This window comes from Myotis lucifugus, unplaced genomic scaffold (assembly GCF_000147115.1).
Source record: "Myotis lucifugus unplaced genomic scaffold, Myoluc2.0 scaffold_93, whole genome shotgun sequence".
NCBI lineage: Eukaryota > Metazoa > Chordata > Mammalia > Chiroptera > Vespertilionidae > Myotis > Myotis lucifugus.
This window is the reverse complement of record NW_005871141.1, coordinates 299,803-324,530: the sequence shown is the minus strand read 5'-3', so window position 1 is coordinate 324,530 and position 24,728 is coordinate 299,803. Positions and strand designations below refer to the sequence as shown.

Below are 24,728 nucleotides of genomic sequence, written 5' to 3'. Positions count from 1 at the left end.
AGTTCAGTTAAATGCCTTCTCCTTTATGTCTCTCCCTAGACATTCTACCTACTATTAGTCTCTTACCTGTCTTATGTTTAACATGTGTGTGTGTTTTTCAGGATTTAATATAAATTAGATTTCTCACTCATTACTTTTCATAGTCTATGTGAATAGGTTTCCAACATGGCCATTGATCTTTTGAAGATGCATTTAATTAGCACCTCATTTGGAGGATACTAGTGTATTAGAATCAACCAATTTATTAATAAACACCAAAAAGAGTCCCAAAGTTTAGACCAGTATGTCATCACAGGCACAGATGCTAGTTTTAGTTTGCTTATTTTTGATTCATTGATTCATTGAATATTTACCTGCGTGTTGGGGAGAGAGTTGTGAACAAAACAAAGTTTCTGTTCTTATGGAGGACATATTCCAATAGAGGCCCCAAAACCATAAGTAAATATGAAAGAAATGTCTAATGTGTCATGTAAAAAGTAAACCAGGTGGGGGAGGAGAAAGTGGCTGGAACATGCATGGAACAGGAGAAGTATTTTACATAAGTCAGGAGCGGGTTCTTTGTAATAAGTGACATTTGAGCAGGGACCTAAATGAAACTGGGGACTAAGCCATGTAGACACTAGGGAAAGCAAAGGGAACAGTAGGACAAATGTCCAGAAACTGAAATGTATGTGTCAATATTGAGGGAAGCAGGAGAGTGGGAGGCTGGAGTGAGGGAAGGAGGGGCAGCATCAGGAGAGGAGCTCAGGATAAGGCTGTTGATGGAGGTCGTGATAGATTGTGACCATGACAAGCGGCATGTGCTTGTTACCCGTGGCCACCCTCAATGCTGGCTACTAAGAGCACTGCCATTGGGACAGTGGTCACCGGAGAAGCAAGCTGTCTGGAGAGGTTTAATTCAAAGCATTATTTGATAGCTTGAAGTTCCTGTCAGATACTACATGTATGTCACCTATAGAGCGTGGTTTCCCTAGATGACTCTATGAAGGCAGAGGATGAAGATAAAGTGAAGACAGCTAGGGCAAATTATTAAAAAGTAATTAGAAATAGTTCTAAAAGGAAATGAACTAATTATTTCAAAGTTACTTAAAATTCCAAACTCACAGTTGTTTAATTGCTTCCTTATAGTGCAGTGTAACCAATGTAAGCAACTGAATTAAGTTCTGTGGATAAGTGGGGAAAAAATAGAAAATTATAGTATTCCAGACATACCAAATGGAAATTAAATGCATACTATCTTTATTTTTTTATTTGAAACTTAAAAACTGTATGTATGTATACGCAGTGCTGTATTACCATTTTGTAATTATGGGATGCGAACTAAGTGCCATGTCTAAGACTACAAAGAGAATTAGCTGGTGTTCTGGAAAGGAGATGCAAGAGGAAAGAGGTGGCCAGTTCTCTAGTTGGTGTAGTCATCTATCCCAGCGGTTCTCAACCTGTGGGTCGCGACCCCTTTGGCGGTTGAAGGACCCTTTCACAGGGGTCGCCTAAGCCCATCCTGCATATCAGATATTTACATGACAATTCATAACAGTAGCAACATTACAGTTATGAAGTAGCAAAGAAAATAATTTTATGGTTGGGTCACAACATGAGGAACTGTATTTAAAGGGCCAGAAGGTTGAGAACCACTGAATCCAGACTCAAATATTGGCGACCTTTAAATCTAGTGTTGACTATGTCCAACTTAAACAGAAAATAAAGGTTTCATCCTCTTTTTCTTATGGTACTTCCTCCTAAAATCAGAAATAAGGACAGCCACTTTCTAGACGTCTTTGATATTCGCCGTTATTCTAAGAGATGATGAACTGCTTCCTTTTTCTCCTGTGCCATCCATTTCTTCCCAAATAACCTGGGATTAATGCTCCCTTTCCTTTGTCATTACATGCACTGAACCACCAAATATGTACAGAAAAGTACAAATTATACAGTACTTGAAAATATGACTGTCTCTTTGTTTCATAATTATGTACCAGACCATGCTCACCTTAATAAACCAACAGACGCTTTCATTACACCCTGCTCTTTTTTCTTCTTTTTTCAACTTAGAACCCTTCACAATGAGGGTTCTCTTTATTTGGAATGCCTGCTGCCTTTCCCACCCAAATCCCACTTTGCCTAACTCTTCTTTCTGTACTGAAATTTTTAAAAATATATTTTTATTGATTTCAGAGAGGAAGGGAGAGAGGTAGAAACATCAATGATAAGAGATAATCATTTATCAGCTGCCTCCTGCCGATCACTGGGGATCGAGCCGGCAACCCGGACATATGCCCTGACCAGGAATGGAACTGTGACCTCCTGGTTCATAGGTCGATGTTCAACCACTGAGCCACACCAGTCAGGCCTGGACTGAGATTTTAACTGAACTTCTCTCATCATCCCTTCTTTGTTAGCTATCTCTTTGTATTGTAGCACTCTGTGTACCTATATTATAGAATTCAACACATGGTGATGACTTTTGTTTTATACATACCTACCTTAGGAGATAATAATGTTCTTGAGAGCAGGGATTGTATTTTAATTTATTTTATATCCACAGTATAACAGTGCCAGGAACATGCATAGACACTGTAAACACTGGTGGAGTGATTGAACGAACACAATTCCAAAACAAACATTATGTTATTTAATTATAAGAATGAGGAAGGTATAGTAAATTCTAAGATCATGAAGCTATTTACTACTTAGAATTCCTTTTAAAGTAAATTCACTATAGTGTTATCAAAAGTAACTGAAAAGATTATTTTGAGGTTCATTGAAATGAATCTTGATTCCACTGCATATTCTGAATATATTATACTTTTTACTTTTTCATAGTAGTTATTGGGAATCTGAAGCAATTTAAAATTTGAATAATATGTCTTGATAGTTTTTTTATTAAACATTGACAGTGAACAAAAACAATCTATAATTATTTGGTTTAACATATTAAGTTCTGTATTTTTATTTTTGATCTGTTTGAATTGAATGCGAATTATAATCTTCACAATATGTTTGATAGTTATAAGGTATGTCATTTGATAATGAAGAGAATAGTCTTATCATAGAAGAGAAAAAAATTATATTTTTCTTCCTTTCTTTAAGATGTAGCAATAATTTTGTAAACACTGACTACAGCAAACATGATATGACAATAACAGATTTTTCACATCACTGTCAAGGATGAAATAAGTTTCCCTAGAAATACTCTGTTTACCTAATATCCTTTTAAAAATTGAGATGAAATTTGAAATACAGTGGGGCCTTGACTTACGAGTTTAATTCGTTCCATGACTGAGCTGTAACTCAAATTACTCGTATGTCAAATCTTAAAGTGAATGAGTGAGACAGGGGATGCTGGGCTAATGTTGTGGCGTTCACTGTGATGATTGCTGCGCCAACTAGCGGTGGGGTATCTGAAGCTGGCTCGTAACCTGAATTTTAGCTCGCAACTCAAAGCAAAAAATCGGCCGAGAGACGGCTCGTATCTCGAAAAACTCGTTAGTCGGGACACTCGTAAGTCAAGGCCCCACTGTACTGTCACTGGGATCCTTACCAACTGTACAGAAGTGCTCAGTCCTGAAAGCACTGCCCTCTGGGGATGTAGTTACATGTATTTTAAAACGCACACTATATACAAGATTACACTCTTTACAGTTTTGAAGTACTGCCAAAGAACCTGTTTTTTCTTTTAAATTATATGTTTGATATTGCTGCCTTCCCAACATTATAGTTGAATCTACCCAGAGTAATGGCTTTCTAACAGTGCTATTAATACCTAAAAATGCTTTGATTTCTAAACAAATCGATTATTTAACTGCATAAGAAATAACCCATTCTTATGATACCTCATAACTGATAGAAATAATATTAACATTTTGCTGCACATGCTTATGTTAGAGAAAAAGGTTATAAATGGATGCTTATAGCAATAATTTGACTTATAATTTTCTTATATTGGCATTTTTCTCATAGCATGATTTTTATTGATCTAGGAATTTTGTATTATCACAACTATTTTTATCTACCTATATTTGGGCAGAGGAAAATGAATACTATATCACAACTATTCCATTATAGAAAAATTAAAAGTTAAACATTTGCATGTATTTTTCTTCCAGATTGTCATTATTTGTATTTTAAGATGTTACTATCACTTCCTTTTTCCAGAGCCTGTGGTAAGGTTACATGGCTATATTTATGGTGATTTCTCTAAAACCAGTTTGGAGCCAGTGGCTATTTCTCTGCTGCTGCAGGACATTTATTTATTCAAATCCTGTTTCTTAAAAACTATCACAATAATCCATTTTGCTCAAAGGTTCTTTTAAAACACACATATGCACCATAACACTCTACTTAAGTAAAAGAAAGTAAACCATGCCACTAATGTCACCATATTTACTACTCTTCACTGAATTTACCTTAAACCCAGCAAAATTTAGACACACTAAGCTGCATTCAGGAAATATGAAAATAAAACTTTTCCCCTTTTATAAATATGAAAGACCGTAGTTTTTCAGGAACCCCAAGGTAGCCATAGGTTGGTATAATCAGACACATGATCCCTCCTATCCTTAGACTTCTTCATCAATCAGAAGTTAATAATAGATAAATGATGCCACCATAAGTGGCATCTTCCTTCTTTTCCTTCTTCACCATGCGTTCTACTTCTTTCCACTTTCACTCATAACTGTAGGAGGAGGGATCTGGCTAATGAGGGAAAAGGTGTTCCTTTAAGAGAGTAATGGGGGCTCTTACTTGATTGTCACTTAAGGCAGTGAATCTCAGGTGTGGTCCCCAGCAGCAGCCTTGTTAGAAGTACAAAGGTCCAACTCTGAGGGCGGGGCCCAGCAAACCTGGAGGCTTACAAGCCTCCAGGCGGTGATGAAGCAGACTTACAGTTCCAGGACCACCGATGGAGAGAATAGCTGTCTGACAATCCCCCACTAGAGAGTGCACAGAAAATTCTATGCTCTTCAAGACCTTCCCCAAATTTATTGGTTACATGCAAAACAAAAGGAAGTCATGTAATAAGGTAATATGCCTTTAGACATATTTCAAATTAAAACGGATCCTGAACAAATGGGCATTTATCTTACAAGTTACAATATGAGACTTGAAAACTTCAAAGCTTGAGGGGTTTTACTGGGTTGAATAGTCTCCACCACACCCATGTCCACCTGGAACCTCAGAAGATGACCTGATTCGGCAGTAGGATCTCTGCAGGCATAATGGTGAAGATGAGTTTATACTAGATCAGGGTGGGCCTGGTATCTTCATAAGAAAGTCGGGTAGGGAGCCACTCAGGGAAGAAGGCCCTGTGAAGAAGGAGGCAGAGATGGTAGTTATGCTACCACAAACCACCGAGGATTGCCAGGAACACCTGTGCTGGGGAAAAGGCATGGGCAGGTCCTCCCAGAGACTCCCCAAGGAGCACACCGGGCACCTTGATTTTGGACGTTGGGCCTCTTGAACTATGATAGGATAAATGTCTGTTTTAACTTAACCAGTTTTTAAGCTGCTGCAGCACCCCAGGGGAACTGACACAGGACATTTCATGGTGTTTACATCTCACGGGTATTGATTGTACTTACTCTTTGTCCATACATATGTTCTCTCTTTCTCTGTAAAGAGCTGCCCGCCACCCCTCCCCAACTCTGTCCTGTCACCCTCCTCCCCCACTCGTTTCACCCACTCTTTTAAAGGGTCTTTGAAAAGCCTAGCTTTAGCTGTGAAAGTCGTATTCTTAATTTTTTTTGGAGAGAGAAAAAAACCCTCCTACAAAAATATTAAATGTAAAACCCTCTCACTGTTTAGAAATAAAGCATTTGAGTATTTTTAGAAATATACAAGTGATGGTAGAGATTATACCTATTATTTCCCATCCATCTGTCTTTCAATAATATTTTAGATTGAGGTGGATTATGCTTCTTAAACTGCTTTATACTCATTTGTTTAAATACATACCAAGCCTTTTAATTGGATCATTTTATATGCAAATCACCAATTCTATTAAATATATCTGTCTCTTCTCCTGTAGCTGTTTTAGTTGTGTCATAAATTCACTGACCTGCAAAAACAGGGTTAATTAGAGTCGTGTGTGAGTGTGTGCATGGACTGTGGCTGCAGCTGTAGATCTAAGATAAAGAATAGGGATTTACCAAGCACAGCTCTTTGCATCTGAAAAACAAAACACATGTAATTATGAATGATATAGCTAGGGAGCCCGCCTTAAGGAAATGGATTTGTATTCACTATACCTCATATGAATAGCTCCATGGACTTCTTTGCTACGGTTTTGTGTTTTTTTTCCCCTCAAATGACTTAGAAAAGAATCTATATTGTAATAAACAAATATGCATTTTAGAAAGAAATACAAATTAAAAGAAACATTTAATAATAAGAAAACTTTGATAAAAATAATTTAAATGACTCATATCGTTTTTAGATTTGTTGTTTAATATTAATAATCTCATTAACCAATGTCACCCAAAAAATTTAATTTAAAAAAAACGAATAGTGTTTAAGAGCATATTTTTTCCTGTGCTTTCTTTCAGTTTTCATTTCTGCAGCTCTCATGTTTTAACCAGTTCATGGTTCTTACCAGGGCACTGCCATTAGATTCAAAGCCCACCCTAATCAGGAGATCTTATCTCAGGGTCTTTAACTAAATTACATCTGCAAAGACCCCTTTTCCCCAAATAACATGATAATCACCGGTTCTAGGTGAACCTATCTTTTGGGGGCCGCCCTTCCATCTACTAGAGCTACTCAGAGCTCCATTGTCACCTCCATTGCAGCACAGGCTTGAGGAGAGAGGGGAGGAATGTGAGTGCTCTCATAGGCCCGGACAATGTGATAGGCTCAAGTCTCTTCTGCTTCAGGCTCACTGCCTGGATGTGTCCAGCACCCCATGACTGTGAGGTTATTAATGAAATATTCTCATGGGAATGTTCAGTAGCCAGGTGGACATGCAAGTCTAGAGGTCATTAGAAAGATCTGGGTTGAACAGAAGAATGGATACGATTACCAAGGGAAGCTGTGTGAGAGTAAAGAGTAAGGCAAGAACCAAAGGCAATCCATCTTTGAGGAACTGGCCGAGGAAGAGACTGAGAAGGAATTGCTGGAAAAACAGGAGGAAAACAGAGAGAGGGGGGTGGCATAGGATGCAAGAGAGAAAAGAATCTTTAAGAAGGAAAAAAAAGGTGCCAGGTGATGTTAATCTGATTAAGAGTATAATCTGTGGATGTGGGAGCTTTAATATAAGCAATTTTTGAACTTAGGAAGCCAGTTTTTAGTGGATTAAACATGGTAGAAAGTTTGACAAACATTTTTGAAAATTTCCTAGTGGACAATAAAGCTGAACTGAATACATAGGCTTCCCTCCATATCCCAATGTACACGTTTCAGAGGAAGGGTTTTGAAAAAATTCTATGTGAGGACACATGTCCGTGACCCCTGGCCTTTGATTGCAGAGACGGACTGTGTAGTTGCGATTGTTAGGGCCACCATGCCAGATCTTTCCACTAGATCCTCTGCTCATTGCAGGACGTCTTGTCGCACGCACAGCGAGAGAGAAGTTTCTAAACTGCAACGCTGACTCTGATCTCCCATGAAAAAGAAAGCTGTTCAGGCAGCCCACTGACTGCTAAACAACACCAGTCAGGCATCCGTAACATGGACTCCAAGACCTTCCTGATGAGCAGTGCGAAATACATTAGGAATAAAAGGACCTTTCATGTCTAATCCCTGGAGATCAAAACCCACATTATCCTTGGATGCTATCAGCAGCCTTTTCCTTTACGTCTGCTGTTAAGTGAATTAGGATGTTTTACGTTAATAACTGAAATACCCTGATGGCTATAATCTCTTCTATTGGAAGGACTCTGAGCAAACTCCTCCATGGCACATGGTCAGTATAGCACAAATTTGGAATTAAGTGATGGTTGAACGTGGCATTTTCTTTTCGTAACTCGGCATTTCCCTACAACATTCGTATAGTAGTAACAATAGTAACTATTTTCTAGGTCATTTGTGTCAGGTAATTTTTTTGTCATGTCTATTAAGGCATCATTTCATACAGTGAAATTCACCCCATTACATATGCAGTTCTATGAGTGTTGGAAAAACTATTCAATCATGTAACCACCATCACAATGAAGATGTGGAATATTTCCATCAGCCCAAGTTTTCCTCATGCCTCTTTTTTGTAATCAATTACCTTTTCCCATCCCCTCTCTACCACTGATGTGCTTTCTGTCCCTATAGTTTTGCCTTTTCCAGTATATATAGTGCATATATATAATAGAATATATAATATATATAAATATATTTGATTTTTTGATAATGCTTTTGAGAGTCACTCATGTTGTTACAAGCATCAATAGCTCTTCCTTTTTTATTGCTAAGTAGAATTCCATTGTATGACTATACTGTAATTTGTTTATCCCTTTATATCTTTTTAAAATATTTTTTAATTTTTCAATTAAGTTGACATACAATATTATATCAGTTTCAGGTGTACAACATAATGATTAGACATTTATGTAACTGATGAAGTGATCGCCCTGATAAATCTAGTACCCACCTGATTTACACCACACACAGTTATTTTAACCAAGATTATTCTAGGTAGCAAAGTTACCATTTAAAACTGAAGGACAGATGTAGAGCTTCCTAAATAAGGAAAAGCTACAGGAGCTCATTACTACCAAGCCAGTATTACAAGAAATATTAAAGGTGGACTTCTTTAAGAATAAGAAAATAAAAGATAATAACATGGTCAGGGCCCCAGGGAGAAGTGGGTGGAGTCTGGGTGGAGATGAGCAAAGGGCAGGGGGGTGTGGATAGGGGACATCTCTAATAATAAAAATAATATAAATGAATAAAGGAAAAAAGGCAATAACTACGCATCTAGCAACAATTGCTTTAAATGTAAATGGACAAAATGCTCCAGTTGAAAAACATAGGGTGGCTGAATGGATAGCAAAACAAGACTTTTACACGTGCTGTCTCCAGGAGACTCACTTCAAATCGAAAGACACACACAAACTAACAATAAAGGAATAGAAAAAGATATTTCATGAAAATGGAAACAGGAAAAAAATTAAAAAGCGGGAGCAGTAATACTTATACCAGACAAAATACACTTTTAAACAAAGACTATCACAAGAAACAAAGAAGTGCCCAGCAATTCCACTTCTGGATATTTATCTGAAGAAACACAAAACACTAATTCAAAAAGACATATGCACTCATATATTCATTGCAGCATTACTTACAATAGCCAAGATAGGGATGCAACCTAAGTGTTGATCAACTCATTCAAAAAAAAAAATATATATATATATATATATAATTTATTTAAGGAGAGTAAATTTAGACATTTTGGATGTAGCTATATTAAATGGTAACAGCCATTGGCAGGTTTTGAATCATTTTCTCTGCATTATAAGAAGAGATTATAGCAAGTACGTTGGTTTTAAAAACTAAAAATTGGCAATAACAGTATGGTGATTGCCAGAGGGAAAGGGGTTAGGGGGAGGTTAGAAAAGGGTAAAGGAAGGATGAATGGTGATGGAAGGATGCTTGATTCTGGATGAATACACAATACAATATACAGATGATGTACTCTAGAATTGTACACATGAAACCTATATAATTTTATTAATAAGTGTCACCCCAATAAATTCAATAAAAATTAAATAAATAAAATGCACTCTTTCACCATTATATATTTTTTAGATTGAAAATGTAAGAATTTGGATGTGATCCTTAAGGGCATTATTTAAAATTTTATTGTATAAAGATTTCATGTCACAGTTTATAAATCAGAATTACAAAGTATATAGGTCAATAAGAAATAATTAATTTGGAACATGTACAAAATCTGATTATGCTATTTTATTATGCCATTCTATAATAACTGACAAATGTATGAAAACCTATGACCTTGGGATTTATGCCAACAGGTCAATAGATAAACAACCTTTACCTTAGAGTTGACGCATACAGTGTTGCTGGTTGCTTATTATTCTACTGCTGTTTTGATATGAAATTCAACTAAGGCATGATTCTAAAGCTTCGGCGCAGCTTAAAAAAATCCAGCAGTGTATTTTCTACTCTGTTAGCATTTGTATTCAAAAACTACATATATGTATCTAATTAGAATTTAATATGCCTTTTACCCAACAGGGAATGCTGTTCTCTGTAAAGCATTTATCCTTGCCCTACTTATAATGTCACTCTCAGGATCTTTATCCTGCAGGTGTTTTTGTATAGATACAGTTATACGTTGCTTTTTACATTTTTACAATTATGCAGTTTTCTTTCCATGAATATGGAGAAAATGCTTTCTGAAATATTAGAAATATGAAAGCTATTGTTTCTATAGAAATAGGAATACTCCACATGAGCAATAGATTGGAAAATGAGGCACATTCAACCCAAATCCGAGTCTTTGTTGTTCACACTAAATGAAGGGTAATTTTACAAAAATAAGGCCAAGAAAAATGAAATGTGGGGTTTCATAGTTCATCAGAAGCCATCCATTCTATACTGCCAGTAATTCAGCATTATATAGTCTCAAACAACACTCTACACTGCGGGGTAGTGGTGTGTGTGTGTGTGTGTGTGTGTGTGTGTGTGTGTGTGCATTACTATGGTTTGTCAAGGCAATGTGTCCTTACAAATTTGAGAGGGACAGAGAATGCCACTGAAATTTGTCATTGATGTCATTTTACAAAGAAAAAGGGCACTCCAGGCATTAGGTGAATTAATCTTTGTGTTCTGTCCGGGCTTACCTTACTCTCCCTAAGCTCCCACTTGCCTCTCACCTTCACTTTGTCTCCAGATTTCCTTTCCTTCTTTTCTTTTCCCCCTTTCTTTAGCTAACCTTTATTTTCTCTATTATAAAGGGCTCCTTGTATTATTATTGCTTTTTAAAGTTTATCTCCAAAATAATCATCATTTATTAAGTGGTTTATTACTCAAGGATGTGCATACCTGTCGATCGAGACCCTTACTTGGCCTGAGAAAACACGTGTTGCCATCTCAAGTTCATGTCCTCGTCAGCACACAACTTTGACCCTTAGCATTGATGCCAGCAATGAAAAGCCACTTGCAGTGCACTCACCCCCTTGTGAAACGTCTGACAGGATCTGAACTCATGGGGTGTCGCCCACTGGGAGATGAGATCACATCCATGAACGTACACATGCTAACATGCATGTGTGTAGATGCGCAGCAGGCGGGGAAGGCTTGAGCACAACCCGAGGGGAAGCAGAAAGGAGCTGCAGCTGTGAGCCGGGAGATAATTATAGAACACAAACCAAACATGAGCCTTAGGAAGGGAAGGGCGCAGTTTTTATTTGAAACCGAAGAGGAGGACTGAACCAATAGAGAGAGGGGAACCTGTGAGGTACATGGAAAGGGATTGAAAGAAGTGGTGTTGGTGGCATCTGTTTCTTGGTGAAACAGTGAGAAGTCAAAAGTGGGACTCGGTCTTAAGAAGAACAGGGAAAGATTCATCTGACTCAAGTGCATACTGTGTCAGGGTTCTGCAGAGAAGCAGAATCAATAGGATGTGCATATATATCGAGAGAGATTTATTTTAAGGAATTGGCTCACATGATTAGGGAAGCTGCCCAAATCTGCAGGGTGGGCTGTCGGCTGGAGACCGAGGAAGAGCTGATGTGGCAGCTCATGTCCGAAGGCTGTCTGTTGGCAAAATTCCTCCTTGCCCCAGGAGGTCAGCCGTTGTTCTATTAAGGCCTTCAACCAATTCAGTGAAGCCCACCCACATTATGGAGGGCTTTACTCAAAGTCCACCAATTTACATTTAAGTCACATCCACAAGAAGCACTTCACAGAGATACCCAGAATAACTTTTGACCTGATATCTGCCCACCAGGGCTCAGCCAATTTGACACCTAAAATTAATGTATGTCCCCTTCACTGCCTAACTCCAAGTTCTTCAAGAATTAGTTCTCCTATCTTCTCTTTAGGAAGCCTTCCCATAAGCCCTTCCTAAGGTGGGAGTTTGCTTCCCTGAACTAAATTCCCAGGCTGTCCCTCTCTAAGGCCTTCCACTAGAATCTAAATTCTGGGGTGAGGGGTGGTCACATCTGTATCTTCAGCACCCAAATTGTCACCAGCTATAGCATAGGCACTCAACAAAAAGTTGATGAATGAATGAGGGAATGAATTGCATGTAATTTATGTCTCGGTTTTATGACATTGTGAACTCCTTGAAATCAGGGACAGAGTCTTAATTACTTTTTTATACTCAATATCTAGCTCAAATTAAGAGCTCCATAAATGCTTACTAAAGGAATAAATGGATAAGTGACTTGCTATATGCTTACTGTGTATTTTTTCTTAACCCCGATTACTTCAATTTTATTCCAAATATTTAAAAAAACATTCTGAAGAATATGCACAGACTTGCATTACTGTATGTGTGGAGAAATTATACTAACAACTAGGATTGGAAGTCAGAAAATGCTGGTGGTAGGAATCAGACGTGCACAGTTTTTAAAGTCCTGCAGGTGATCCCAGTGTTTGGGGATCCCTGAACTCAGGATAGTCAAAGTGAGTCATCTGGGATATATTCCTAGAAGTGGGATCACTGGGTCAAATTGGAGTTCCATTTTTAGTTTTTTGAGGAAACTCCATATTGTTCTCCACAGTGGCTGCACCAGTCTGCATTCCCACCAGCAGTGCACGAGGGTTCCTTTTTCTCCGCATTTTCGCCAGCACTTGTCATTTGTTGATTTGTTGATGATAGCCATTCTGGCAGGTGTGAGATGGTACTGCTTAGGCATTTTGATTTGCATCTCTGCAAATGATTAGTGACTTTGAGCATGTTTTCATATGTCTCTTGGCCTTCCTTATGTCCTCTTTCGAAAAGTATCTATTTAGGTCCATTGCCCATTTTTTGATTGGGTTGTTTATCTTCCTTTTGTTAAGTTGTATGAGTTCCCTGTAAATGTTGGAGATTAAACCCTTATTGGTGATAACATTGGCAAATATGTTCTCCCATGCAGTGACTTTCTTGTTGTTTTGTTGATGCTTTCTTTTGCTGTGCAGAAGCTTTTTATTTTGATGTAGTCCCATTTGTTTATTTTCTCTTTAGTTTCCATTGTCCTAGGAGCTGTATTGTTGAAGATACTGCTTCGGCATATGTCTGAGATTTTGCTGCCTGTGGATTCCTCTAATATTTTTATGGTTTCCTGTCTTATGTTTAAGTCCTTTATCCATTTTGAGTTTATTTTTGTGTATGGCATACCAAGAAACTAGAAACACCAATCAGAAAGGATATATGCACCCCTATGTTCATAGCAGCATAATTTACTATAGCTAAGATTTGGAAACAGCCTAAGTGCCCATCAGCAGATGAGTGGATTAAAAAACTGTGGTACATCTACACAATAGAATACTATGCTGCAGTGAAAAAGAAGGAATTCTTACCATTTGCAACAGCATGGATGGAACTGGAGAGCATTATGCTAAGCAAAATAAGCCAGTCAGAGAAAGATAAATATCACATGATCTCACTCATTTGTGGAATATAATGAACAACATAAACTGATGAACAAAAACAGATCCAGAGACAGAGAAGCATAGATCAGACCATCAAACCTCAGAGGGAAGGTAGGGGAGGGTGGGGTAAGGGGGAGAGATCAACCAAAGGACTTGTATGCATACACGTAAGCCTAACCAATGGACACAGACACCAGGGGAGGTGAGGGCATGAGTGTGTGTGCGTGGGGGGCAATGGAGGGATAAGGACACATATGTCATACCTTAATCAATAAAGAAAAAAATAAATAAATGTAAAAAAATAAAGTGAGTCATCTGAGGATACCAAGCTGATAGCTGTCCAGCACACAGTGGTTCTTAACCTCAATTATACTGTGGAGGCACCCAAATCTACTCCCCATTTCAGATCTATCAGCCTGGGCAATGTGGCTCAGTAAGTTGAGTGTCGACCCGTTTACCAGGAGGTTGCTGGTTCCATTTTGGGTCAGGGCACATGCCCGGGTTTCGGGCTCACACCCCAGTTGAGGGCATGCAGGAGGCAGCCGATCAGTGATTCTCTCTCCTCATTGGTGTTTCTGTTTCTCCTTCTTCTCTCCCTAAAAATCAATAAAAACATTTTTTTAAAAGCTCTGTTATATAAGAATCTCCAGGGAAGAGGCCCAGACATCAGTATGCCATTTTAAATCCCATGAGTGTTTCTAAGGTGCAGCCAGGACTGAAATCCACTACGATACGCATCTTGGATCCCCCTTCATTGTGCCAGCCTCACACCGTGGACTCTCAGGTGCTCTCATTCAGGAAGAGGCCTGACTGGATGGGTCTATGAGTGGTCCACCCAACACTCAGCAAAGGGAGCTGGAATGTTCACACATCTGCCAGGTAATTTGAGGCGCTCTTTACGCACTTAATAGGTGCCCACTTTGATGTTAGTGAGAGTTCTATCTACTTTGAGGTAATAGAATGGATTCACCATCCCTAGTCTCTGACTCTCCACAAAGGGTTCTGCTCAGTGCCACTCCGCCTTTATGGATTTTATAACACAGCTGATGCCTTTGTACATCCTCTCCTGTTCCGGAATTAGGTAATACTCACACACACACACACACACACACACACACACACACACACACCACAGGTGAAACAGGGTGTGGTCGAGGTCATGAAGCAAGTGTTAAGTTTAGCATCAGATGGTCTTCTATTAATTTGGGGAAAACAGAACCCGTTTTTCTTTGTAATATAAAAATTTGCAACAAATGACCATGGTCACTGACTTCCTGTAATATAAAATGCATTTGTGCTTGAAGTCCTTGAAATCAGATCAAAATTCAGTCAGGTGTTTTGATGCATCAGTTCAATCTCAACCCCAGTAAGAAAGATTAAAGGGAAAACTACAAAAATAGGTAGTATAGAGTAGAAGTTCTCTACCCTGGCTGCCCATTAGAATCCAGGAGGACTTTTTAAACAAACCAATGCTCCCAACTCACCCCCCAGCGATTGATTAGATTGATTCAGTTGGGCCCATTTTGGGCCCAGTCATTGTTATATTAAAAGCTCCCTTAGTAATTCAAATCTGTTGTTTTTCTTACCTTCCCCAGGCCTTCCACTGTTGTAAAAGATAGATATTAAATGAGAGAATATTCTGATTCACATATTTACTGTCAGTGATTGTAATGATGTTGATGGTAATGATGATAGTACCTCTAATTGAACTTGCTGTGTGCCAAGCAACTTTCTAAGTTGTTTTTACATATTTAGTACTCACAACAGCTACTTAATGAGAGCAATATTATCCTCATCTTCGTGGGGGTGAGAAACAGGGATATGTAACAGGGAGGTGATGTAACTCAGGGCAGGAGGTGGCAGAGTTAGAATGTAAACCCAAAGATGGGCTCCAGGGCCCCACACTCTTACAGCTTCAAGTGAGACTGGAATAAACAGGAGATCAGATAAACCAGGCATGTCCTCCTTGCTCTCCCACAAGGCTCCCTCTGCCCCTTCTTGTTGCTGCAGAGTCTCACCTTGGGACAGGCCCACCAATCCCACCTGGAGGTGATCTGGCCCAGGAGACGACTCCTCTCCCACACACATAGGGTTTGCCTTGCAGTGGAATAGCGCCAGGTCTTCAAGGTTCAAGGAAGCCTCTTTATGTCTCAATACAATGGAAAGAATTTAAGGCTTTGGAATCAGACAGACACAAAATCAAATTATGTACCTTTTTTTATGAATCCCAGCGACCGGAGCAATCCATTACATGGAAATAATGATTCCTAAATCATAGGGTGTTTAAGGATTAAGTGGAATAAAGTATTTAAAGGTTCTTTGCACAAAGTAGGCCTTCTGCACAGGGGCTGGCTTCCCTCTTACTCTGCCCCCATTCCACAGACACATAGCTTTGCACCCAGCAGCTCTTAGTCAGCTTCTCCGTCTCTGCTTGGTTCTTTTCACCTCTGTCTGAAAAGGGTTGTGGGTGGCAGCCAGAGTGTGCATGAAAAAGGCCTGCCAAATAGAGAGTTACCTATGGAACTTGAGGACCCTAAAAATATTAGGAACAAAATGTCTCTTAAACCTGTTACCTAAGAAAAAAGTGTGGGTGGTCTTTCTCTGCTACTAGTGGGAGTGGGGTTCTTGGGGTGCCACCGGAATAAGCATTTCCAGAGGCCCCCAGAGGATGAGATAAGCTTTATCTTTGTGAATTACATTCTCGGGTCTCCAAAGTCCCCTTTTCCCTTAGTCCAGCCATAGAAGTGTAGCTGGGGTGTCCTCAGAGCTTGAAGCAAAGCCAGCATCCAGAGTTTTCCTTGTGTCTGATGCTGGACGGTCCAGGTCAGCACAGGCCGGTTACAGTCCATTAGTCCGTTGTGTGTGGGGTCCACATGGCGTGGTGCATGTGGGCGAATACAGGAGGGTGCGCCCCAAGCAGTGAGCCTCCCAAGAGCGTCAAAGGAACCAAGAGAGTGGACTCCTTTGTTTAGGGGATTAAATACCCCAAATTTCACACCCTTGCAGTAGTCACGCCCATTCTGGCCAATAACCTGTTCCCGGGTGTGACTGACAGACCTTCCCATGGTCACCCCAACTTGACTCGGAGACATGCGTGTATTCTCCTCCCTGCCCGGGCCCTTCCCCCAGCGATCTGCTCCGCGGGAATAGACTGAGGGCTCCCTGGGGAGTGTGAGGCTTTAGCTTCCTGGGGAAGCTGCCCAATGACATGCCTATAATATTTGGTCTTCCCTTTGCTCCTTTCTTGTTAATAATAACTAGTAAATTACAACAGTATCACTTCCACTACCAACTGATCCAAATGCCTAAAATCCCTCTCGTGGGATGTCTCTTAAAGAACTGGTAGAAGATGCCCTAGCTGGTTTGGCTCAGTGGATAGAGCATTGGCCTGCGAACTGAAAGGTCCCAGATTTAATTCCGGTCAGGGGCACATGCTCGGGTTGTGGGCTCGATCCCCAGTGGGGGACTTGCAGGAGGCAGCCAATCTATGATTCTCTCTCTTCGTGGATGTTTCTCTCTCTCTCTCCCTCTTCCTTCCTCTCTGAAATCAATAAAAATATATTTTAAAAAAAGAACTGTTAGAAGAGATTACATTTGTCTAAATAAGGTGTCTGTCACTTTATTTTGTTTGCACATGGCTACATATGGGCATCCTGACACACACATGTCATTATTGTTAATATGCAAAATGAGAGCAGGTGAAGGGCTGGGGAAAGGAGCAAAGTCCGTTTTTAATAAAATAAAATTTTGCTTGAGCTCATTTCAACTATAAGCTATAGGGAAAAAAATTGACAAACCAAAATAGCCTTTAAAAGTTCAAATGTGTATAGTTGCTATATTTTTCATGAAAAAGGCATTATTTTTTCTTCTATTTTTCATTTTATTTTTAAAGTACAATTTCCTTTCAATACTATTTTGTATTAGTTTTAATGTGTACAGCATAATGGGTAGACAAGCAAATGCTTGCAAAGTTATTTCTCTGATATTTCAAGTACCCAACTGGCACCAAACATAGTTTTTACAAATTACTGACTATATTGCTTATACCAGTGATGGCGAACCTATGACACGCGTGTCAGAGGTGACACGCGAACTCATTTTTTTGGTTGCTTTTTCTTTGTTAAATGGCATTTAAATATATAAAATAAATATCAAAAATATAAGTCTTTGTTTTACTATGGTTGCAAAGATCAAAAAATTTCTATATGTGACACGGCACCAGAGTTAAGTTAGGGTTTTTCAAAATGCTGACACGCCGAGCTCAAAAGGTTCGCCATCACTGGCCTATACTGTACATCCCTGTGACTATTTTTGTAACTACCAATTTGTACCTCTTAATCCTTTCACCATTTTCACCCATTCCTAACCCCCACTTCCCTATGGCAACCATCAGTCTGTTCTTTGCAACAGTTTCTACTTTACATATTCATTTATTTTGTTCTTTAGATTCCACCTATAAGTGAAATAATGAGTCGTTTATCTTTGTCTGACTTACTTCACGTAGCATAATGCCTTCTAGGTCCATCTGTGCTGTTGCAAATGATAAGATTTCATTCTTTTTTATGGCCGAGTAATATTCCATTGTGTAAATGTGCCACTACTTTTTATTCACTTGGGTTGCCTCCATATCTTGGCTGTTTAAATAATTCTGCATGGAACATAGGGGTGCATATATCCTTTCAAATTACTGTTTTGGGTTTCTTTGAATATTTACCCAGAAGTTGAATTACTGGGTCCTTCTTTGTCTCTTGTTACAGCCTTTGTTTTAAAGTCTGTTTTTTTTCTGGTATAAGTATGTTTTGAGTCCCTTTTATGTCTGTTTTCTAATGTTGTTTATGTGTAGTTTTTCTACTTTTTCTTAGGCAGTGCCTATTTTAATTACTTTTCAACACCTACTACTTGGATTTATTAATTTTCCTTAGAAAAAGTGCTACCCCGTCCAAACCCTCATTTTTGCATAAATAGTGTCTTAGTCCACTCAGGCTGTTATAACAGAAAACCATAGACTGGGTGGCTTATAAACAACAGAATTTACTTTCCACAGCTCTGTAAGCTGGGAAGTCAAAGATCAAGGCACCCACACTTGGTGTCTGGGAAGAGCCCCTTCCTGGTTCTTAGGTGTCTTTTTGCTGTGTTCTCACGTGGCGGAAGGGACAGAGGAGCTCCGTGGCATCTCTTTTATAAGGGCACTAATCCCCCTCATTAGGGCTCCACCCTCCTGACCTAATCACCTCCAAAAGGCCCCACCTCCAAATACCATCACATTGGGGACCTGGTTTAAACCTGAATTTGGGGGAACACAAATATTCAGTCTATAACAAATAGTATAGGCTTTTAATAAATAAATGCTATGCAGTAAGCAAAAATGATTCATCTGCAAAGCCATCACCCTGAGAATACCCCCTAGGCCAGTCTCTGAAGGACCGCAGGGAGGAAGACCACAATGGCCATTGCTTGTCAAAGACCAGTTTCTTCATACACGGGGATGCCTCCCAGACCAGCTGAGATGTGAGTTGAAACGCCTTTTCACCCCTACAAGGAGCCTGCTGCTCATGTTTGCCATCCACAGAACTGTGCTAATACAGTCTATTTCTGGAGAATGGAGCAGAGATTGACTGCTTGTTCATGATAAATCAAGGGTACTTGCTTTGCCTGTTGCATGCCCAGTTTTTTTGTTTTGTTTTGTTTTTGTTTTTAGAAGCAAGCCTTGGGAGTTATTTTTCGATCAAATTCTAACTCTCATGTTAGACCTTATAAAAGAGAAAAGTAAAATTTATTCATGATAAACACTGAGTTCTAGCCATCATAAATCTTATCAATTGCCTTGTGAAGTTTAGCAAGAAAAAAATTTTTTTAATTCACATTGTGCTCATTCAACCTTAGATTTAGACTAATGCTACTCCTACTGTTGCAAACTGTTCTGGAATTTCCATGGTTGGCACAGAAGAAATATAAGGGAAGATAAAGTTGGGAACCTAAGGAGATACTTAATTGATGAATATTGCTCTATAAAGAAATTGCCAGTACTCTGGCCGGTGCTCCTCAGTGGTTAGAGCTCGGCCTGTGCACCAAAGGGTCTTGAGTTCCATTCCTTCCTCCTTCCCTCCCTTCACTCTCTCTGAAAAGCAATGGGAAAAATATCCTCAGGTCAGGATTAACAAAACAGGGAAAAAAGGAAATGACCAATAACTATTCAATAAAGGAAATAGTTTTATGTTACTAGTTAATATGAAATGTTAGAAAGACATTTCCTTTTTTCTTTATTTTTCTTGGAAGCCAGCCAGATTAACCAAAGTGATCTTACTAATACCGAACTCTCCGTGCTGGTATTTAGAGTGAGTCACTCCCACAGACACAAAGTGCACAGTGAGCTTTTGGGACAGGGCTTCAGGGAAGGTGCTTGGTACCCGATACACCCTCCATATAATCTTTTGGTTAATGGCTTGAAAGGAGATATAATTTCTCCTGAAAAAAATTCATTAAGAAAAACGCAAGATATATTTATCTAAAATGTGAGCCAACATATAACCATTCTCCATAGGGTAAAATGTATACTTTTGAACAAACAATTCTTCAGTTTCAACAGATATTTCTTAGTGTTGGTTCTGTGGTCATGTTCACCCAAAATTCAACATGAGCGCATAGTGTGGCTGAACGTGAACTAGAGCAGCGGTCGCCAACCGGTGGTCTGTGAGGTCTGAAAGGTTGGCGACCGCTGAACTAGAGGGCCTGCTGCCAGGTCTGTCCGTGTGCTTGGTTCACATGTGTTTTGACACCTTCGTTAGCCTTAGGGAGAAGTGTTTGAAAGAGGCCAGAAGCTCAGGGACAGGCATGCATGCTCTCTGGGTAAGTGTGTCTTCCTACTTATTTCTGAAGTCACTTGGATGCCCTTATCTATCAGCATTTCATCTGGCCTGAAATTTCCCTAAAATAATCGCCTTTGGGAATAGGAATGAAGTTTCTTCTCTTCCTTTATTTAATCACTTTTAAGGACATCTAGTAACAGGTTAAGGAGTGAGCAAGCTGGTAAAAAGCAATTCTGTAGGAGATAGCAAAATATCACTGAATTTCAACAATAAAGATTAAATTTATATGTATACAGATATTTATATCTATACCTGTATAGATATAGATATCTATATCTCTACCTATATCTACATAGAGAGATGAGAGAGAGAGGAGAGAGAGAGAGAGAGAGAGAGAGAGAGAGAGATATCACTGCAATAGCACTGGGCGGGTGGCTCATCTCATATATCAAAACATTGCAGGTTCAATCCTCCTCAGTCAGGTCGCGTATGAGAGCTAACTGATAAAAGTTTCTCTCTTGCAACAGTGTTTACCTCTCTCTCCCTTTCCCCCTCTCTCTCTAAAAATCAGTAAGCACACCTTTGGGTGAGTATTAAGAAAACTGTATCACTGAAGTAACTTAGTAATGTGATGCCAGTTAATCATGTTTTCACTCATGATGCCCTAGACAGTGATGGTGAACCTATGACACGCATGTCAGAGGTGACACGCGAACTCATTTTTTTGGGTTGATTTTTCTTTGTTAAATGGCATTTAAATATATAAAATAAATATCAAAAATATAAGTCTTTGTTTTACTATGGTTGCATATATCAAAAAATTTCTATATGTGACACGGCACCAGAGTTAAGTTAGGGTTTTTCAAAATGCTGACACGCCGAGCTCAAAAGGTTCGCCATCACTGCCCTAGAATGACTCTTGTTCTGCATGTGGTGAAAGACCACCTAGAACAGAAATGTAAAACCAACCACAAACAAACAAAGGGAAAGCTCTCTCTTTAGAGTCAACCTTTCACTGTCACATAGTTTCTCGATGTCTGTGCAAGTGGCAGGAGCAGCTGCAGCCCGGGCCGAGCCTGCCAGCTGACAGTTGGCCGGAGGTGGCAGCCACCAGCTGAGATTTGGAGGCTGCATTGGGGTTGGGGTCCATTTGATTGCTGCAATGATCCATCTTTAATTAGGCCTTTCAAGAAGTTGTCTAGTTTAGAAAACTGCTTGTAATAAATTTACTCTTTGATCACGAAGAGGTACATTATTTTTAGCAGAAGATCATTTTTACCTCAGTGACATTAAATAAATATGGAACAGACACGTTTATTTAGTGATTTAAAGGAATTCCTCATTTTTAATCCTTGTCAGATCCTATTTGATGAAATGTACTTTTTCTCAATTCCACTCATTTTCTCTTTTTTACAGATGTGTGTGTGCCTACAACACACACACACACACACACACACACACACACACACACTTTTCCCCCAGTCCTCACTAAGTGTTGCAAGACAATTCTTGAAAAAAAAAGGGGGGGTTGACAGGGAGGTAGCAGTGTCTGCACCCTCTCCTCCTGTTGTCTGCTGTCTGCAGTGCACCCCTAGGACCATTGAAACCGGGGTTCTCCCGATGCCTGTAAACAAGGCTTCCTCTCACAGAACAGCCACGGTTGCTCCATGCTCCAGAAGCCTGCCAAGCAGGCAGCGTGACTTCCTCCTCTAATGGGCCCCCACTCACTCACCAATAAGGACATTCAACTTTCAACTAAAGATGTACCATTTCACTCGTTTCTGTCTCACTGCATCCCTAGCCATTCTGGGGGAAATTGTCTGTGAATATTAACATTTCAATGCTGTGAGGCAACAAAAATATCTGTAATGCCCCAAAACATGCTCCATCGTCCCCTAAGTCAAGACAAAATCCAGGAAACTTACTTCGTATTGTGTGTGCCTGGGGAGTTTTTCAGGCTGAGCAACAGAACCAAACTGGAGCTGCCTCGCGTCCTGCGTCCAGGAATGCTAGGCAGAGAACATTCTTTTTCAGAAGGCCAAGTTTGGAAGTCGCCTGGTCTCTGGCAGGGAGGCGGGGGAGGAGATGGCGAGGGAGGGGGAGCCAGCACAGCGAGTCCCCCAGCTGCCGGATCTTCAGTTTCCCAGTGTTTCCTAATAGCCGTCAATGAAAGCGTCTCCTCTTACCAGGCCGGGCAGGTAGACAGACAGCTGAGTCCATCAGCCGGGATGCCACAGGAAGCGCGGTCACAGGGAGGAGGGGCTGCAGGGCGGGGGCCGAGAGCCTGCCATTGGTGAGCTCGCCCCAGTCATCTGCCAGTGGGACTTGGATGGAATGTGAAACCAAATCATTTTCAAGTTAAAGATAGACACAGTGTGCGCCCGGCTCGGAGGCTGCGCGGGGAGCTCCCATCTCTCCCTGAAGGTGGGAGACTTCTGGGAGGGTCTCCGTTGCAAGTAACAGTTTGGTTCAAGTTTACTTTTGAAGCGAAGGTGCTGAGAATTCATCTCTTGCTGGACGTCCTGGAATCAAAAGGATTTAAGAGATCCCGCGGTCCCGGCCCGGGGTAAGTAGGAAGGACTGGTGTTAAGGAGCGCCTCTTCTCTGGGAAGGTGAATGTTGAAGTTTTCTTCTTATTTGTGTGAATGAAAAAGTGGTGGTGAAGATTTCCTAGCATAGGAACTTTCTTACCTCCCCTGAGAGAGCAGGCATTTGACGTTTGGCGCGGAGGGGACTGGGGCTGAGTTTTGAAAGTTGCCTTGCACGCCTGGAACTTCACGCTGCGATACCCTCACTTTTCCCTCCGCCGGCGCCCCCTGAGTCACCTGCTCTTCCTAAGTTAGTGTCAGTAGTCCGAGCTCACCACGCCGACTGTTACCGTGTCCACGCCGCCACTGTCTTACTGTTGTGAGATGGAGTTTTCCCCTTGCAGGGCACCATGTATGGCACTTCCTAATTAAAAAAGAAAAGTAAAGAAGGGGAAAGCGTGGTTGAAGGTGCATAAGGAGCCTTCAGATGATGTTCTGTTTTTCCCAAAAACAAACGAGAGAAAATAGGCATTTTTCCATGGAAGAGAACAATTCATTAGTGGGAGTTATTTTTCGGTGTCGCCTCATTAATTCCCAGTGGATCCTCCTCCTCTCTCCATCCCCCCTTCCCCGCCCCCCCCCTCCAGAGTTGGCCTTTGCTGAGTGCAGGGAGGCCTCCTGGGTGCACAGGCTGGGAAATGGAGGGGGAAGAGCTGTCTAGTGGGCTATTGCCACACTGTGTTTTAAGGATTTCAGAACTTTTTTCTTGGGAAAAAAAAAAGAATGACAAACTTCAGTTTCCCTTTATGTTTTGACCATGTATAGGTTGGGTCTCTTGTTTTGTCAAGTGGCCTCTCAGCTGGGCTCTTGAGACAGCGTTCCCAAAGGTGCTCGGCGTCCTGTCAGGGCAATGCTGACCATGAGCCAGGGGCGTGGTGTGGGCTGGAGGCGCTCCTTTCTGTGGGGAAAAGAACCTGCTGGCCTTCTCCTTGCAGAGTGTGGGGCTGACAGGTCATTCAGTGCCACCCGCTGGGTTTTGTTCTGCCCAATACACTGGGTTCTAATGAACTGAGTTGGTTAAACTATTCAAACAATGAATGACTTCATGTGGATGTCTCACTCAACTTTGATAGGAATAACTAATACACTGTTCTGCTTCTAAAATGAAAAGTGAGCCTTATATTGATAGGGTCACTGGATTTTACAACTGAATAATCAAGCCAGACCAGACAGGATGTAAAGTTGTCAGAGCTCGGTTTGGGTGCCCTCTCCGTCCTTCCTTCCCTCTACCTCTCTCCCCCTCTCCCACCGCCTCCTCCCTCCCAACCCCTAATGAATATCACTGCTAAACACCCGCCTTGTCTGGCAGCAAAGACCTACCTTCAAGGGAGAATCATGGGACAGTAGAGTGTTCTACTAGTAAAGTCAGTGCACTAGTCCATCAGGAATATTTGCATTTCAATATAAATACCTAACCTCAAATCACAGTGAACCTTTCCCAATACTTAAAGTGAACTCATTAGGTTGTAAAAGTTGAAGTTAATGTTCATGTCTATGCAAATGGATGGTCTCTTTGAAAATTGTCCCTGGCAACATTGAACATCGGTTCTTCTTGCTTTATCCACGTGTGTCCTGAACTGTTGACAATAGTGGAAACCTGTTAGTTTTCACCACGTGTGTGCTCACAACACACACAAGTACACACCCAAACACTTAAATGTAGACTTACCTTTTCCTTAACTGATATATTTCTGATTGAAATATAAATATAATTAGAATAGGCTTAATTAGGATAGGCTTAAACCCGAATATAGGGTTTTATTTTATTTTCAGTGTGTCAAAAGAAAAGGAAGACAAGTATAAAAGT

The 24,728-nt window shown here is 40.4% G+C and overlaps 1 protein-coding gene and 1 long non-coding RNA gene across 7 annotated transcripts in view; one reads left to right on the top strand and one right to left on the bottom strand.

Moving 5' to 3' along the window:
- Nucleotides 1-4,960: 4,960 nt before the first annotated feature.
- Nucleotides 4,961-22,343, bottom strand: LOC111826649. The gene is made up of 2 exons (XR_002830000.1): nucleotides 22,259-22,343; nucleotides 4,961-5,303 (listed from the first exon to the last, which is right to left on the bottom strand). It is a non-coding gene; the product is annotated as an uncharacterized LOC111826649 (long non-coding RNA).
- A 320-nt stretch (nucleotides 22,344-22,663) lies between these two features.
- The window catches only part of DTNA (dystrobrevin alpha), a 219,323-nt gene continuing 217,258 nt past the window's right edge, over nucleotides 22,664-24,728 (top strand). For 2 of the 6 annotated variants that reach the window (XM_006091653.3, XM_023756405.1), the window contains exon 1: nucleotides 22,666-22,899. The gene's annotated coding sequence lies outside the window, so the exon portion shown is untranslated. Of the gene's footprint in view, nucleotides 22,900-24,728 lie in introns of all 6 variants that reach the window. The other 4 variants (XM_023756407.1, XM_006091646.3, XM_014458314.2 and 1 more) reach the window with 4 other exon arrangements.